Source organism: Diorhabda carinulata, unplaced genomic scaffold (assembly GCF_026250575.1).
Source record: "Diorhabda carinulata isolate Delta unplaced genomic scaffold, icDioCari1.1 Dcau_20, whole genome shotgun sequence".
Classification (NCBI taxonomy): Eukaryota; Metazoa; Arthropoda; class Insecta; order Coleoptera; family Chrysomelidae; genus Diorhabda; species Diorhabda carinulata.
Window position 1 is genome coordinate 4,206 of NW_026613965.1, and position 14,008 is coordinate 18,213.

Here is a 14,008-nt window from a genome sequence, read left to right on the forward strand (position 1 = left end):
ATCATTTTATTATTATGTCGTTTTCTCATATTCTATTCGTCGTATTTTTAATATTTGATTATTATTAAATTAATAATATTATTATAATATCTTATACGCGTATAGAAAATTTATATAACGACATTTTTTATATATATATATATATATATATATATATATATATATATATATATATATTATAATAAATGGTAATTATTCGAAACTTTTAGAGAAATTATAATATCGTACTTTGATATATCTGATAAATTTTAACCGCTGCACATGTTTTATTACAAACGAGGCGCGCATAGACAGATATCTCGCACGATATATTCCTCCTCTTTATATTATTACAGTTTTTTTTTTATCTTGAAAGTTTTATACAAATTTCGACGGTCGGGCGTAAATCTTCGAACACCTTCGAAATAATACATAAAATATTATTTCTAAAACGAATTTTTATACATATCGATAGAAACGACATGTGCTTAAATTTCGTTTAGGTACCCGGATGAAAATGTCTCAATAACATATAATCATCACATATAATCTGTCGATATTTTCTTGTATTACCTTCAAACGATAAAAAACTTAGGTAATAATATAATAAACGAAATAAAATTTATCCATAAAAATATAGACACACACACGACAACAGACGACGTTTCAATAAACTATATATTTTTCGTTTATTATAATAACGATTCTTTATCAGAACGTTTTTAGTTAACAAGAAATTTTGTTAATGATCGTTCCGTCAATCGTTATAATATATAATAATACATATGTTGTTATTGTTGTGTCGTCATCGTCGTCGACGCCTTCTATAAACTATGATAAAAATTTTTCGTTATATTTTTATTGGAAAAATTTATATATGTAAATATATTTTTATAGACGTATGAATTATATTTATCTTTTTTTTTTTAATTTTATTCGAAACTTGTTCGAATTTTGTAAAAATTAAAAAAAGATTTCAATATATATACATCTATAATATATATATAATTTATAACATATATAAATTTCTTTTGAAGAGTTCGATAATTTTGTAGAAGAAAATTCTCTTTTACAATTAATACAGACTTGATTTCGTTTTTTTTTTTTTTGTTTAAAAACGAACAAATACTCTGTAATGATCCTTCCGCAGGTTCACCTACGGAAACCTTGTTACGACTTTTACTTCCTCTAAATGATCAAGTTTGGTCATCTTTCCGAAGCATCGGCGACGCCGAAACGCCACCGCGCTCAGTCCGAAGACCTCACTAAATCATTCAATCGGTAGTAGCGACGGGCGGTGTGTACAAAGGGCAGGGACGTAATCAACGCGAGCTTATGACTCGCGCTTACTGGGAATTCCTCGTTCATGGGGAACAATTGCAAGCCCCAATCCCTAGCACGAAGGAGGTTCAGCGGGTTACCCGGGCCGCTCGGCCAGGGAGGACACGCTGATTCCTTCAGTGTAGCGCGCGTGCGGCCCAGAACATCTAAGGGCATCACAGACCTGTTATTGCTCAATCTCGTGCGGCTAGAAGCCGCCTGTCCCTCTAAGAAGAATTATTTGTACGCCGACAGTAAAAACCGCGAACGGCAAGAGCCGAAACTCAATACCGACGGGCCTTTGGGATGTCGAAATACGCCTAGTTAGCAGGCTAGAGTCTCGTTCGTTATCGGAATTAACCAGACAAATCGCTCCACCAACTAAGAACGGCCATGCACCACCACCCACCGAATCAAGAAAGAGCTCTCAATCTGTCAATCCTTCCGGTGTCCGGGCCTGGTGAGGTTTCCCGTGTTGAGTCAAATTAAGCCGCAGGCTCCACTCCTGGTGGTGCCCTTCCGTCAATTCCTTTAAGTTTCAGCTTTGCAACCATACTTCCCCCGGAACCCAAAAGCTTTGGTTTCCCGGAAGCTGCCCGCCGAGTCATCGGAGGAACGTCGGCGGATCGCTAGCTGGCATCGTTTATGGTTAGAACTAGGGCGGTATCTGATCGCCTTCGAACCTCTAACTTTCGTTCTTGATCAATGAAAGCGTTTTTGGCAAATGCTTTCGCTTCTGTCCGTCTTGCGACGATCCAAGAATTTCACCTCTAACGTCGCAATACGAATGCCCCCATCCGTTCCTATTAATCATTACCTCGGGGTTCCGAAAACCAACAAAATAGAACCGAGGTCCTATTCCATTATTCCATGCACACAGTATTCAGGCAAAATTTTGGCCTGCTTTAAGCACTCTAATTTGTTCAAAGTAAACGTGCCGGCCCACCTCGACACTCAGTCAAGAGCACCGCGGCGGGATTACTATTGGAGCTGGAATTACCGCGGCTGCTGGCACCAGACTTGCCCTCCAATTGATCCTCGTTAAAGGGTTTAGAGTGTACTCATTCCGATTACGGGGCCTCGGATGAGTCCCGTATCGTTATTTTTCGTCACTACCTCCCCGTGCCGGGAGTGGGTAATTTGCGCGCCTGCTGCCTTCCTTGGATGTGGTAGCCGTTTCTCAGGCTCCCTCTCCGGAATCGAACCCTGATTCCCCGTTACCCGTTACAACCATGGTAGGCGCAGGAACCTACCATCGACAGTTGATAAGGCAGACATTTGAAAGATGCGTCGCCGGTGCGAGACCGTGCGATCAGCGAAAAGTTATTCAGAGTCACCAAATTGTACGATGACGAGCAAGCCCGCCACCGATTGGTTTTGATCTAATAAAAGCGCTCCTTCCGTCTCCGGTCGGAACTCTGTTTGCATGTATTAGCTCTAGAATTACCACAGTTATCCAAGTAAATGTGGGTACGATCTAAGGAACCATAACTGATTTAATGAGCCTTTCGCGGTTTCACCTTAATTTGGCTTGTACTGAGACATGCATGGCTTAATCTTTGAGACAAGCATATGACTACTGGCAGGATCAACCAGGGAACTGTGTTTTATAATATATATAATATATATTATTACTATTATTATTATATATATATATATATATATATATTTTATAATAAAAAACTATTATCGAAAAAGTTTTAATAACAATATCCAAAAGAGGATAAATTATGATGATGTTTTTTATATTACATATATACTTTATATTTATACATAATATAATAATCATCTATATTCGTGTATAAACACATTGTTATTTACTTTTTCTTTTGCGTGTTTGCTGCGCTTATTATTGAAAATATATAATTTTCAGCGCCACGCTTTATTTATATTTTTTCTTATTTTATAAAATTTCACCGAATCGACTATAAATCTATCTAAATTTAATCGAAATGAGAAAAATTAGATGATTACGTCGACCGGGCTACAATTTCGACATTATCTCTACCCTTCGCTAGATTGTAAGCGACATGGTTTATACATTAGGTAATAATGAACGAAATTTTTATTCTCGCACGGAATAATGAGAGTTATCGCAAATATTGTGTATTATATATATAAAAGTGTAATATAATATATATTTTTCATAGACGATCGCATATGAATCGCTCACGATAGAACGCTAGCTAAATTCGCGATCTCGCAATAGATATTTAATTTGTGGATAAATTGATATAATATCTAAAAAGGGAACCGCTAGCAATATACGTTAATATATTGGAGGAGAACGGGGACCCTTTCAGAAAACTATATAATCCACCGATGTGGAATGACCGAAACAACGTCTTTACGTAAATTATAACGAGTTTATTAGAATTTAACGAGACGTCAACTTCGATACACCACACATATATGTGCGCTGTACAACGGTACGCCTTCTACATTAACATTAATAAAGATGTATAGTGAAAATATATAAAAGATGTATTGTGAATATTAAAAAGAAGTATTATGAAATTACATGTTTTGTATTTAGAAGCCGTCCGAGGTGTATCTATCACATAAAAGTGTTATGAAAATATTAACAATAAGGAAAAAAAGTATTATGAAATTAGATGGCCGCTCGATGTATGAACGTACGAGGTGTATTATATAAAAGTTGTATGAAAATAGAAATAATAATGAAAAACAAGTATTATGAAATTAAATTCCGCTCGATATAGGAACTTGTCGAGAAAGATGATTTGTGAAGTTGAATGGAGATGTTTTGTATGTAGAAGTCGTCCGAGGTGTATGACATAAAAATGTTATGAAAATATTAACCATAAGGAAAAAAAGTATTATGAATTTAGATCGCCGCTCGATGTATGAACGTACGAGGTGTATTATATAAAAGTTGTATGAAAATAGAAATAATAATGAAAAACAAGTATTATGAAATTAAATTCCGCTCGATATAGCAATTTGTCGAAAAAGATGATTTGTGAAAATTGAGTGGAGATGTTTTGTATTTAAAAGCCGTCCGAGGTGTATCTATCACATAAAAGTGTTATGAAAATATTAACAATAAGGAAAAAAAGTATTATGAAATTAGATGGCCGCTCGATGTATGAACGTACGAGGTGTATTATATAAAAGTTGTATGAAAATAGAAATAATAATAAAAAACAAGTATTATGAAATTAAATTCCGCTCGATATAGCAATTTGTCGAGAAAGATGATTTGTGAAAATTGAGTGGAGATGTTTTGTATTTAAAAGCCGTCCGAGGTGTATGACATAAAAGTGTTATGAAAATATTAACAATAAGGAAAAAAAGTATTATGAATTTAGATCGCCGCTCGATGTATGAACGTACGAGGTGTATTATATAAAAGTTGTATGAAAATAGAAATAATAATGAAAAACAAGTATTATGAAATTAAATTCCGCTCGATATAGCAATTTGTCGAGAAAGATGATTTGTGAAAATTGAGTGGAGATGTTTTGTATTTAAAAGCCGTCCGAGGTGTATGACATAAAAGTGTTATGAAAATATTAACAATAAGGGAAAAAAGTATTATGAAATTAGATCGCCGCTCGATGTATGAACGTACGAGGTGTATTATATAAAAGTTGTATGAAAATAGAAATAATAATAAAAAACAAGTATTATGAAATTAAATTCCGCTCGATATAGCAATTTGTCGAGAAAGATGATTTGTGAAAATTGAGTGGAGATGTTTTGTATTTAAAAGCCGTCCGAGGTGTATCTATCACATAAAAGTGTTATGAAAATATTAACGATAAAGAAAAAAAGTATTATGAAATTAGATCGCCGCTCGATGTATGAACGTACGAGGTGTATTATATAAAAGTTTTATGAAAATAGTAATAATTATGAAAAACAAAGTATTACGAAATTACCTAAGTTTGGTGACTGACCGGCAGAGGGCGCTAGTGTCTATAAAACCGTATTAAGTTTGGTGTCTGGTCGGCAGGATATAGCAACTTGTCGAAAAAGTTGAATTGTGTAAATTGAATGGAAATTTTTTTTATGTAGAAGCCGTTCGAGGTATATTATATAAAAGTGTTATGAAAATATTAACAATAACGGAAAAAAGTATTATGAAATTAGATGGCCGCTCGATGTATGAACGTACGAGGTGTATTATATAAAAGTTTTATGAAAATAGAAATAATAATGAAAAACAAGTATTATGAAATTTAATTCCGCTCGATATAGGAACTTGTCGAGAAAGATGATTTGTGAAGTTGAATGGAGATGTTTTGTATGTAGAAGTCGTCCGAGGTGTATGACATAAAAGTGTTATGAAAATATTAACGATAAAGAAAAAAAGTATTATGAAATTAGATCGCCGTTCGATGTATGAACGTACGAGGTGTATTATATAAAAGTTTTATGAAAATAGTAATAATTATGAAAAACAAAGTATTACGAAATTACCTAAGTTTGGTGACTGACCGGCAGAGGGCGCTAGTGTCTATAAAACCGTGTTCAGTTTGTCGTCTGGCCGGCAGAGGGCGCTAGTGTCTATAAAACTGTGTTTAGTTTGTCTTCTGGCCGGCAGAGGGCGCTAGTGTCTATTAAACCGTGTTAAGTTCGGTGACTGGCCGGCAGAGGGCGCTAGTGTCTATAAAACCGTATTAAGTTTGGTGTCTGGTCGGCAGGATATAGGAACTTGTCGAAAAAGTTGAATTGTGTAAATTGAATGGAAATTTTTTTTATGTAGAAGCCGTTCGAGGTATATTATATAAAAGTGTTATGAAAATATTAACAATAACGGAAAAAAGTATTATGAAATTAGATGGCCGCTCGATGTATGAACGTACGAGGTGTATTATATAAAAGTTGTATGAAAATAGTAATAATTATGAAAAGCAAAGTATTGGGAAATTACCTAAGTTTGGTGACTGGCCGGCAGAGGGCGCTAGTGTCTATAAAACGGTGTTTAGTTTGTCGTCTGGCCGGCAGAGGGCGCTAGTGTCTATAAAAATGTGTTTAGTTTGTCGTCTCTCCAACAGAGGGCGCTAGTGTCTATAAAACCGTGTTCAGTTTGTCGTCTGGCCGGCAGAGGGCGCTAGTGTCTATTAAACCGTGTTAAGTTCGGTGACTGGCCGGCAGAGGGCGCTAGTGTCTATAAAAATGTGTTTAGTTTGTCGTCTCTCCGGCAGAGGGCGCTAGTGTCTATAAAACCGTGTTCAGTTTGTCGTCTGGCCGGCAGAGGGCGCTAGTGTCTATAAAACTGTGTTTGGTTTGTCTTCTGGCCGGCAGAGGGCGCTAGTGTCTATAAAACAGTGTTAAGTTCGGTGACTGGCCGGCAGAGGGCGCTAGTGTCTATAAAACCGTATAAAGTTTGGTGTCTGGTCGGCAGGATATAGGAACTTGTCGAAAAAGTTGAATTGTGTAAATTGAATGGAAATTTTTTTTATGTAGAAGTCGTTCGAGGTATATTATATAAAAGTGTTATGAAAATATTAACAATAACGGAAAAAAGTATTATGAAATTAGATGGCCGCTCGATGTATGAACGTACGAGGTGTATAATATAAAAGTTGTATGAAAATAGAAATAATAATGAAAAACAAGTATTATGAAATTTAATTCCGCTCGATATAGGAACTTGTCGAGAAAGATGATATGTGAAGTTGAATGGAGATGTTTTGTATGTAGAAGTCGTCCGAGGTGTATGACATAAAAGTGTTATGAAAATATTAACGATAAAGAAAAAAAGTATTATGAAATTAGATCGTCGCTCGATGTATGAACGTACGAGGTGTATTATATAAAAGTTGTATGAAAATAGTAATAATTATGAAAAGCAAAGTATTACGAAATTAGCTAAGTTCGGTGACTGGCCGGCAGAGAGCGCTAGTGTCTATAAAACGGTGTTTAGTTTGTCTTCTGGCCGGCAGAGGGCGCTAGTGTCTATTAAACCGTGTTAAGTTCGGTGACTGGCCGGCAGAGGGCGCTAGTGTCTATAAAAAGGTGTTTAGTTTGTCGTCTCTCCGGCAGAGGGCGCTAGTGTCTATAAAACAGTGTTAAGTTCGGTGACTGGCCGGCAGAGGGCGCTAGTGTCTATAAAACCGTATTAAGTTTGGTGTCTGGTCGGCAGGATATAGGAACTTGTCGAAAAAGTTGAATTGTGTAAATTGAATGGAAATTTTTTTTATGTAGAAGCCGTTCGAGGTGTATGACATAAAAGTGTTATGAAAATATTAACAATAAGGAAAAAAAGTATTATGAATTTAGATCGCCGCTCGATGTATGAACGTACGAGGTGTATTATATAAAAGTTGTATGAAAATAGAAATAATAATGAAAAACAAGTATTATGAAATTTAATTCCGCTCGATATAGGAACTTGTCGAGAAAGATGATTTGTGAAGTTGAATGGAGATGATTTGTATGTAGAAGTCGTCCGAGGTGTATGACATAAAAGTGTTATGAAAATATTAACGATAAAGAAAAAAAGTATTATGAAATTAGATCGCCGCTCGATGTATGAACGTACGAGGTGTATTATATAAAAGTTTTATGAAAATAGTAATAATTATGAAAAACAAAGTATTACGAAATTACCTAAGTTTGGTGACTGACCGGCAGAGGGCGCTAGTGTCTATAAAAATGTGTTCAGTTTGTCGTCTGGCCGGCAGAGGGCGCTAGTGTCTATAAAACTGTGTTTAGTTTGTCTTCTGGCCGGCAGAGGGCGCTAGTGTCTATTAAACCGTGTTAAGTTCGGTGACTGGCCGGCAGAGGGCGCTAGTGTCTATAAAACCGTATTAAGTTTGGTGTCTGGTCGGCAGGATATAGCAACTTGTCGAAAAAGTTGAATTGTGTAAATTGAATGGAAATTTTTTTTATGTAGAAGCCGTTCGAGGTATATTATATAAAAGTGTTATGAAAATATTAACAATAACGGAAAAAAGTATTATGAAATTAGATGGCCGCTCGATGTATGAACGTACGAGGTGTATTATATAAAAGTTGTATGAAAATAGAAATAATAATGAAAAACAAGTATTATGAAATTAAATTCCGCTCGATATAGCAATTTGTCGAAAAAGATGATTTGTGAAAATTGAGTGGAGATGTTTTGTATTTAAAAGCCGTCCGAGGTGTATCTATCACATAAAAGTGTTATGAAAATATTAACAATAAGGAAAAAAAGTATTATGAAATTAGATGGCCGCTCGATGTATGAACGTACGAGGTGTATTATATAAAAGTTGTATGAAAATAGAAATAATAATGAAAAACAAGTATTATGAAATTTAATTCCGCTCGATATAGGAACTTGTCGAGAAAGATGATTTGTGAAGTTGAATGGAGATGTTTTGTATGTAGAAGTCGTCCGAGGTGTATGACATAAAAGTGTTATGAAAATATTAACGATAAAGAAAAAAAGTATTATGAAATTAGATCGCCGCTCGATGTATGAACGTACGAGGTGTATTATATAAAAGTTTTATGAAAATAGTAATAATTATGAAAAACAAAGTATTACGAAATTACCTAAGTTTGGTGACTGACCGGCAGAGGGCGCTAGTGTCTATAAAACCGTATTAAGTTTGGTGTCTGGTCGGCAGGATATAGCAACTTGTCGAAAAAGTTGAATTGTGTAAATTGAATGGAAATTTTTTTTATGTAGAAGCCGTTCGAGGTATATTATATAAAAGTGTTATGAAAATATTAACAATAACGGAAAAAAGTATTATGAAATTAGATGGCCGCTCGATGTATGAACGTACGAGGTGTATTATATAAAAGTTTTATGAAAATAGAAATAATAATGAAAAACAAGTATTATGAAATTTAATTCCGCTCGATATAGGAACTTGTCGAGAAAGATGATTTGTGAAGTTGAATGGAGATGTTTTGTATGTAGAAGTCGTCCGAGGTGTATGACATAAAAATGTTATGAAAATATTAACGATAAAGAAAAAAAGTATTATGAAATTAGATCGCCGCTCGATGTATGAACGTACGAGGTGTATTATATAAAAGTTTTATGAAAATAGTAATAATTATGAAAAACAAAGTATTACGAAATTACCTAAGTTTGGTGACTGACCGGCAGAGGGCGCTAGTGTCTATAAAACCGTATTAAGTTTGGTGTCTGGTCGGCAGGATATAGCAACTTGTCGAAAAAGTTGAATTGTGTAAATTGAATGGAAATTTTTTTTATGTAGAAGCCGTTCGAGGTATATTATATAAAAGTGTTATGAAAATATTAACAATAACGGAAAAAAGTATTATGAAATTAGATGGCCGCTCGATGTATGAACGTACGAGGTGTATTATATAAAAGTTTTATGAAAATAGAAATAATAATGAAAAACAAGTATTATGAAATTTAATTCCGCTCGATATAGGAACTTGTCGAGAAAGATGATTTGTGAAGTTGAATGGAGATGTTTTGTATGTAGAAGTCGTCCGAGGTGTATGACATAAAAATGTTATGAAAATATTAACCATAAGGAAAAAAAGTATTATGAATTTAGATCGCCGCTCGATGTATGAACGTACGAGGTGTATTATATAAAAGTTGTATGAAAATAGAAATAATAATGAAAAACAAGTATTATGAAATTAAATTCCGCTCGATATAGCAATTTGTCGAAAAAGATGATTTGTGAAAATTGAGTGGAGATGTTTTGTATTTAAAAGCCGTCCGAGGTGTATCTATCACATAAAAGTGTTATGAAAATATTAACAATAAGGAAAAAAAGTATTATGAAATTAGATGGCCGCTCGATGTATGAACGTACGAGGTGTATTATATAAAAGTTGTATGAAAATAGAAATAATAATAAAAAACAAGTATTATGAAATTAAATTCCGCTCGATATAGCAATTTGTCGAGAAAGATGATTTGTGAAAATTGAGTGGAGATGTTTTGTATTTAAAAGCCGTCCGAGGTGTATGACATAAAAGTGTTATGAAAATATTAACAATAAGGAAAAAAAGTATTATGAATTTAGATCGCCGCTCGATGTATGAACGTACGAGGTGTATTATATAAAAGTTGTATGAAAATAGAAATAATAATGAAAAACAAGTATTATGAAATTAAATTCCGCTCGATATAGCAATTTGTCGAGAAAGATGATTTGTGAAAATTGAGTGGAGATGTTTTGTATTTAAAAGCCGTCCGAGGTGTATGACATAAAAATGTTATGAAAATATTAACCATAAGGAAAAAAAGTATTATGAATTTAGATCGCCGCTCGATGTATGAACGTACGAGGTGTATTATATAAAAGTTGTATGAAAATAGAAATAATAATGAAAAACAAGTATTATGAAATTAAATTCCGCTCGATATAGCAATTTGTCGAAAAAGATGATTTGTGAAAATTGAGTGGAGATGTTTTGTATTTAAAAGCCGTCCGAGGTGTATCTATCACATAAAAGTGTTATGAAAATATTAACAATAAGGAAAAAAAGTATTATGAAATTAGATGGCCGCTCGATGTATGAACGTACGAGGTGTATTATATAAAAGTTGTATGAAAATAGAAATAATAATAAAAAACAAGTATTATGAAATTAAATTCCGCTCGATATAGCAATTTGTCGAGAAAGATGATTTGTGAAAATTGAGTGGAGATGTTTTGTATTTAAAAGCCGTCCGAGGTGTATGACATAAAAGTGTTATGAAAATATTAACAATAAGGAAAAAAAGTATTATGAATTTAGATCGCCGCTCGATGTATGAACGTACGAGGTGTATTATATAAAAGTTGTATGAAAATAGAAATAATAATGAAAAACAAGTATTATGAAATTAAATTCCGCTCGATATAGCAATTTGTCGAGAAAGATGATTTGTGAAAATTGAGTGGAGATGTTTTGTATTTAAAAGCCGTCCGAGGTGTATGACATAAAAGTGTTATGAAAATATTAACAATAAGGGAAAAAAGTATTATGAAATTAGATCGCCGCTCGATGTATGAACGTACGAGGTGTATTATATAAAAGTTGTATGAAAATAGAAATAATAATAAAAAACAAGTATTATGAAATTAAATTCCGCTCGATATAGCAATTTGTCGAGAAAGATGATTTGTGAAAATTGAGTGGAGATGTTTTGTATTTAAAAGCCGTCCGAGGTGTATCTATCACATAAAAGTGTTATGAAAATATTAACGATAAAGAAAAAAAGTATTATGAAATTAGATCGCCGCTCGATGTATGAACGTACGAGGTGTATTATATAAAAGTTTTATGAAAATAGTAATAATTATGAAAAACAAAGTATTACGAAATTACCTAAGTTTGGTGACTGACCGGCAGAGGGCGCTAGTGTCTATAAAACCGTATTAAGTTTGGTGTCTGGTCGGCAGGATATAGCAACTTGTCGAAAAAGTTGAATTGTGTAAATTGAATGGAAATTTTTTTTATGTAGAAGCCGTTCGAGGTATATTATATAAAAGTGTTATGAAAATATTAACAATAACGGAAAAAAGTATTATGAAATTAGATGGCCGCTCGATGTATGAACGTACGAGGTGTATTATATAAAAGTTTTATGAAAATAGAAATAATAATGAAAAACAAGTATTATGAAATTTAATTCCGCTCGATATAGGAACTTGTCGAGAAAGATGATTTGTGAAGTTGAATGGAGATGTTTTGTATGTAGAAGTCGTCCGAGGTGTATGACATAAAAGTGTTATGAAAATATTAACGATAAAGAAAAAAAGTATTATGAAATTAGATCGCCGTTCGATGTATGAACGTACGAGGTGTATTATATAAAAGTTTTATGAAAATAGTAATAATTATGAAAAACAAAGTATTACGAAATTACCTAAGTTTGGTGACTGACCGGCAGAGGGCGCTAGTGTCTATAAAACCGTGTTCAGTTTGTCGTCTGGCCGGCAGAGGGCGCTAGTGTCTATAAAACTGTGTTTAGTTTGTCTTCTGGCCGGCAGAGGGCGCTAGTGTCTATTAAACCGTGTTAAGTTCGGTGACTGGCCGGCAGAGGGCGCTAGTGTCTATAAAACCGTATTAAGTTTGGTGTCTGGTCGGCAGGATATAGGAACTTGTCGAAAAAGTTGAATTGTGTAAATTGAATGGAAATTTTTTTTATGTAGAAGCCGTTCGAGGTATATTATATAAAAGTGTTATGAAAATATTAACAATAACGGAAAAAAGTATTATGAAATTAGATGGCCGCTCGATGTATGAACGTACGAGGTGTATTATATAAAAGTTGTATGAAAATAGTAATAATTATGAAAAGCAAAGTATTGGGAAATTACCTAAGTTTGGTGACTGGCCGGCAGAGGGCGCTAGTGTCTATAAAACGGTGTTTAGTTTGTCGTCTGGCCGGCAGAGGGCGCTAGTGTCTATTAAACCGTGTTAAGTTCGGTGACTGGCCGGCAGAGGGCGCTAGTGTCTATAAAAAGGTGTTTAGTTTGTCGTCTCTCCGGCAGAGGGCGCTAGTGTCTATAAAACGGTGTTTAGTTTGTCGTCTCTCCGGCAGAGAGCGCTAGTGTCTATAAAACCGTGTTAAGTTCGGTGACTGGCCAGCAGAGGGCGCTAGTGTCTATAAAACCGTGTCAAGTTCGGTGACTGGCCGGCAGAGGGCGCTAGTGTCTATAAAAAGGTGTTTAGTTTGTCGTCTCTCCGGCAGAGGGCGCTAGTGTCTATAAAACCGTGTTCAGTTTGTCGTCTGGCCGGCAGAGGGCGCTAGTGTCTATTAAACCGTGTTAAGTTCGGTCACTGGCCGGCAGAGGGCGCTAGTGTCTATAAAAAGGTGTTTAGTTTGTCGTCTCTCCGGCAGAGGGCGCTAGTATCTATAAAACCGTGTTCAGTTTGTCGTCTGGCCGGCAGAGGGCGCTAGTGTCTATAAAACTGTGTTTGGTTTGTCTTCTGGCCGGCAGAGGGCGCTAGTGTCTATTAAACCGTGTTAAGTTCGGTAACTGGCCGGCAGAGGGCGCTAGTATCTATAAAACCGTGTTCAGTTTGTCGTCTCTCCAGCAGAGGGCGCTAGTGTCTATAAAACAGTGTTAAGTTCGGTGACTGACCGGCAGAGGGCGCTAGTGTCTATAAAACCGTATTAAGTTTGGTGTCTGGTCGGCAGGATATAGGAACTTGTCGAAAAAGTTGAATTGTGTAAATTGAATGGAAATTTTTTTTATGTAGAAGCCGTTCGAGGTATATTATATAAAAGTGTTATGAAAATATTAACAATAACGGAAAAAAGTATTATGAAATTAGATGGCCGCTCGATGTATGAACGTACGAGGTGTATTATATAAAAGTTGTATGAAAATAGAAATAATAATGAAAAACAAGTATTATGAAATTTAATTCCGCTCGATATAGGAACTTGTCGAGAAAGATGATTTGTGGAGTTGAATGGAGATGTTTTGTATGTAGAAGTCGTCCGAGATGTATGACATAAAAGTGTTATGAAAATATTAACGATAAAGAAAAAAAGTATTATGAAATTAGATCGCCGCTCGATGTATGAACGTACGAGGTGTATTATATAAAAGTTGTATGAAAATAGTAATAATTATGAAAAGCAAAGTATTACGAAATTAGCTAAGTTCGGTGACTGGCCGGCAGAGGGCGCTAGTGTCTATGAAAAGGTGTTTAGTTTGTCGTCTCTCCGGCAGAGGGCGCTAGTGTCTATAAAAAGGTGTTTAGTTTGTCGTCTCTCCGGCAGAGGGCGCTAGTGTCTATAAAAAGG

The 14,008-nt window shown here is 34.9% G+C and overlaps 1 pseudogene; it reads right to left on the minus strand.

The window, feature by feature from the left end:
- Positions 1 to 1,112: 1,112 nt before the first annotated feature.
- On the minus strand, positions 1,113 to 2,898 carry LOC130903293 (small subunit ribosomal RNA; annotated as a pseudogene).
- Between the last annotated feature and the right edge of the window lie 11,110 nt (positions 2,899 to 14,008).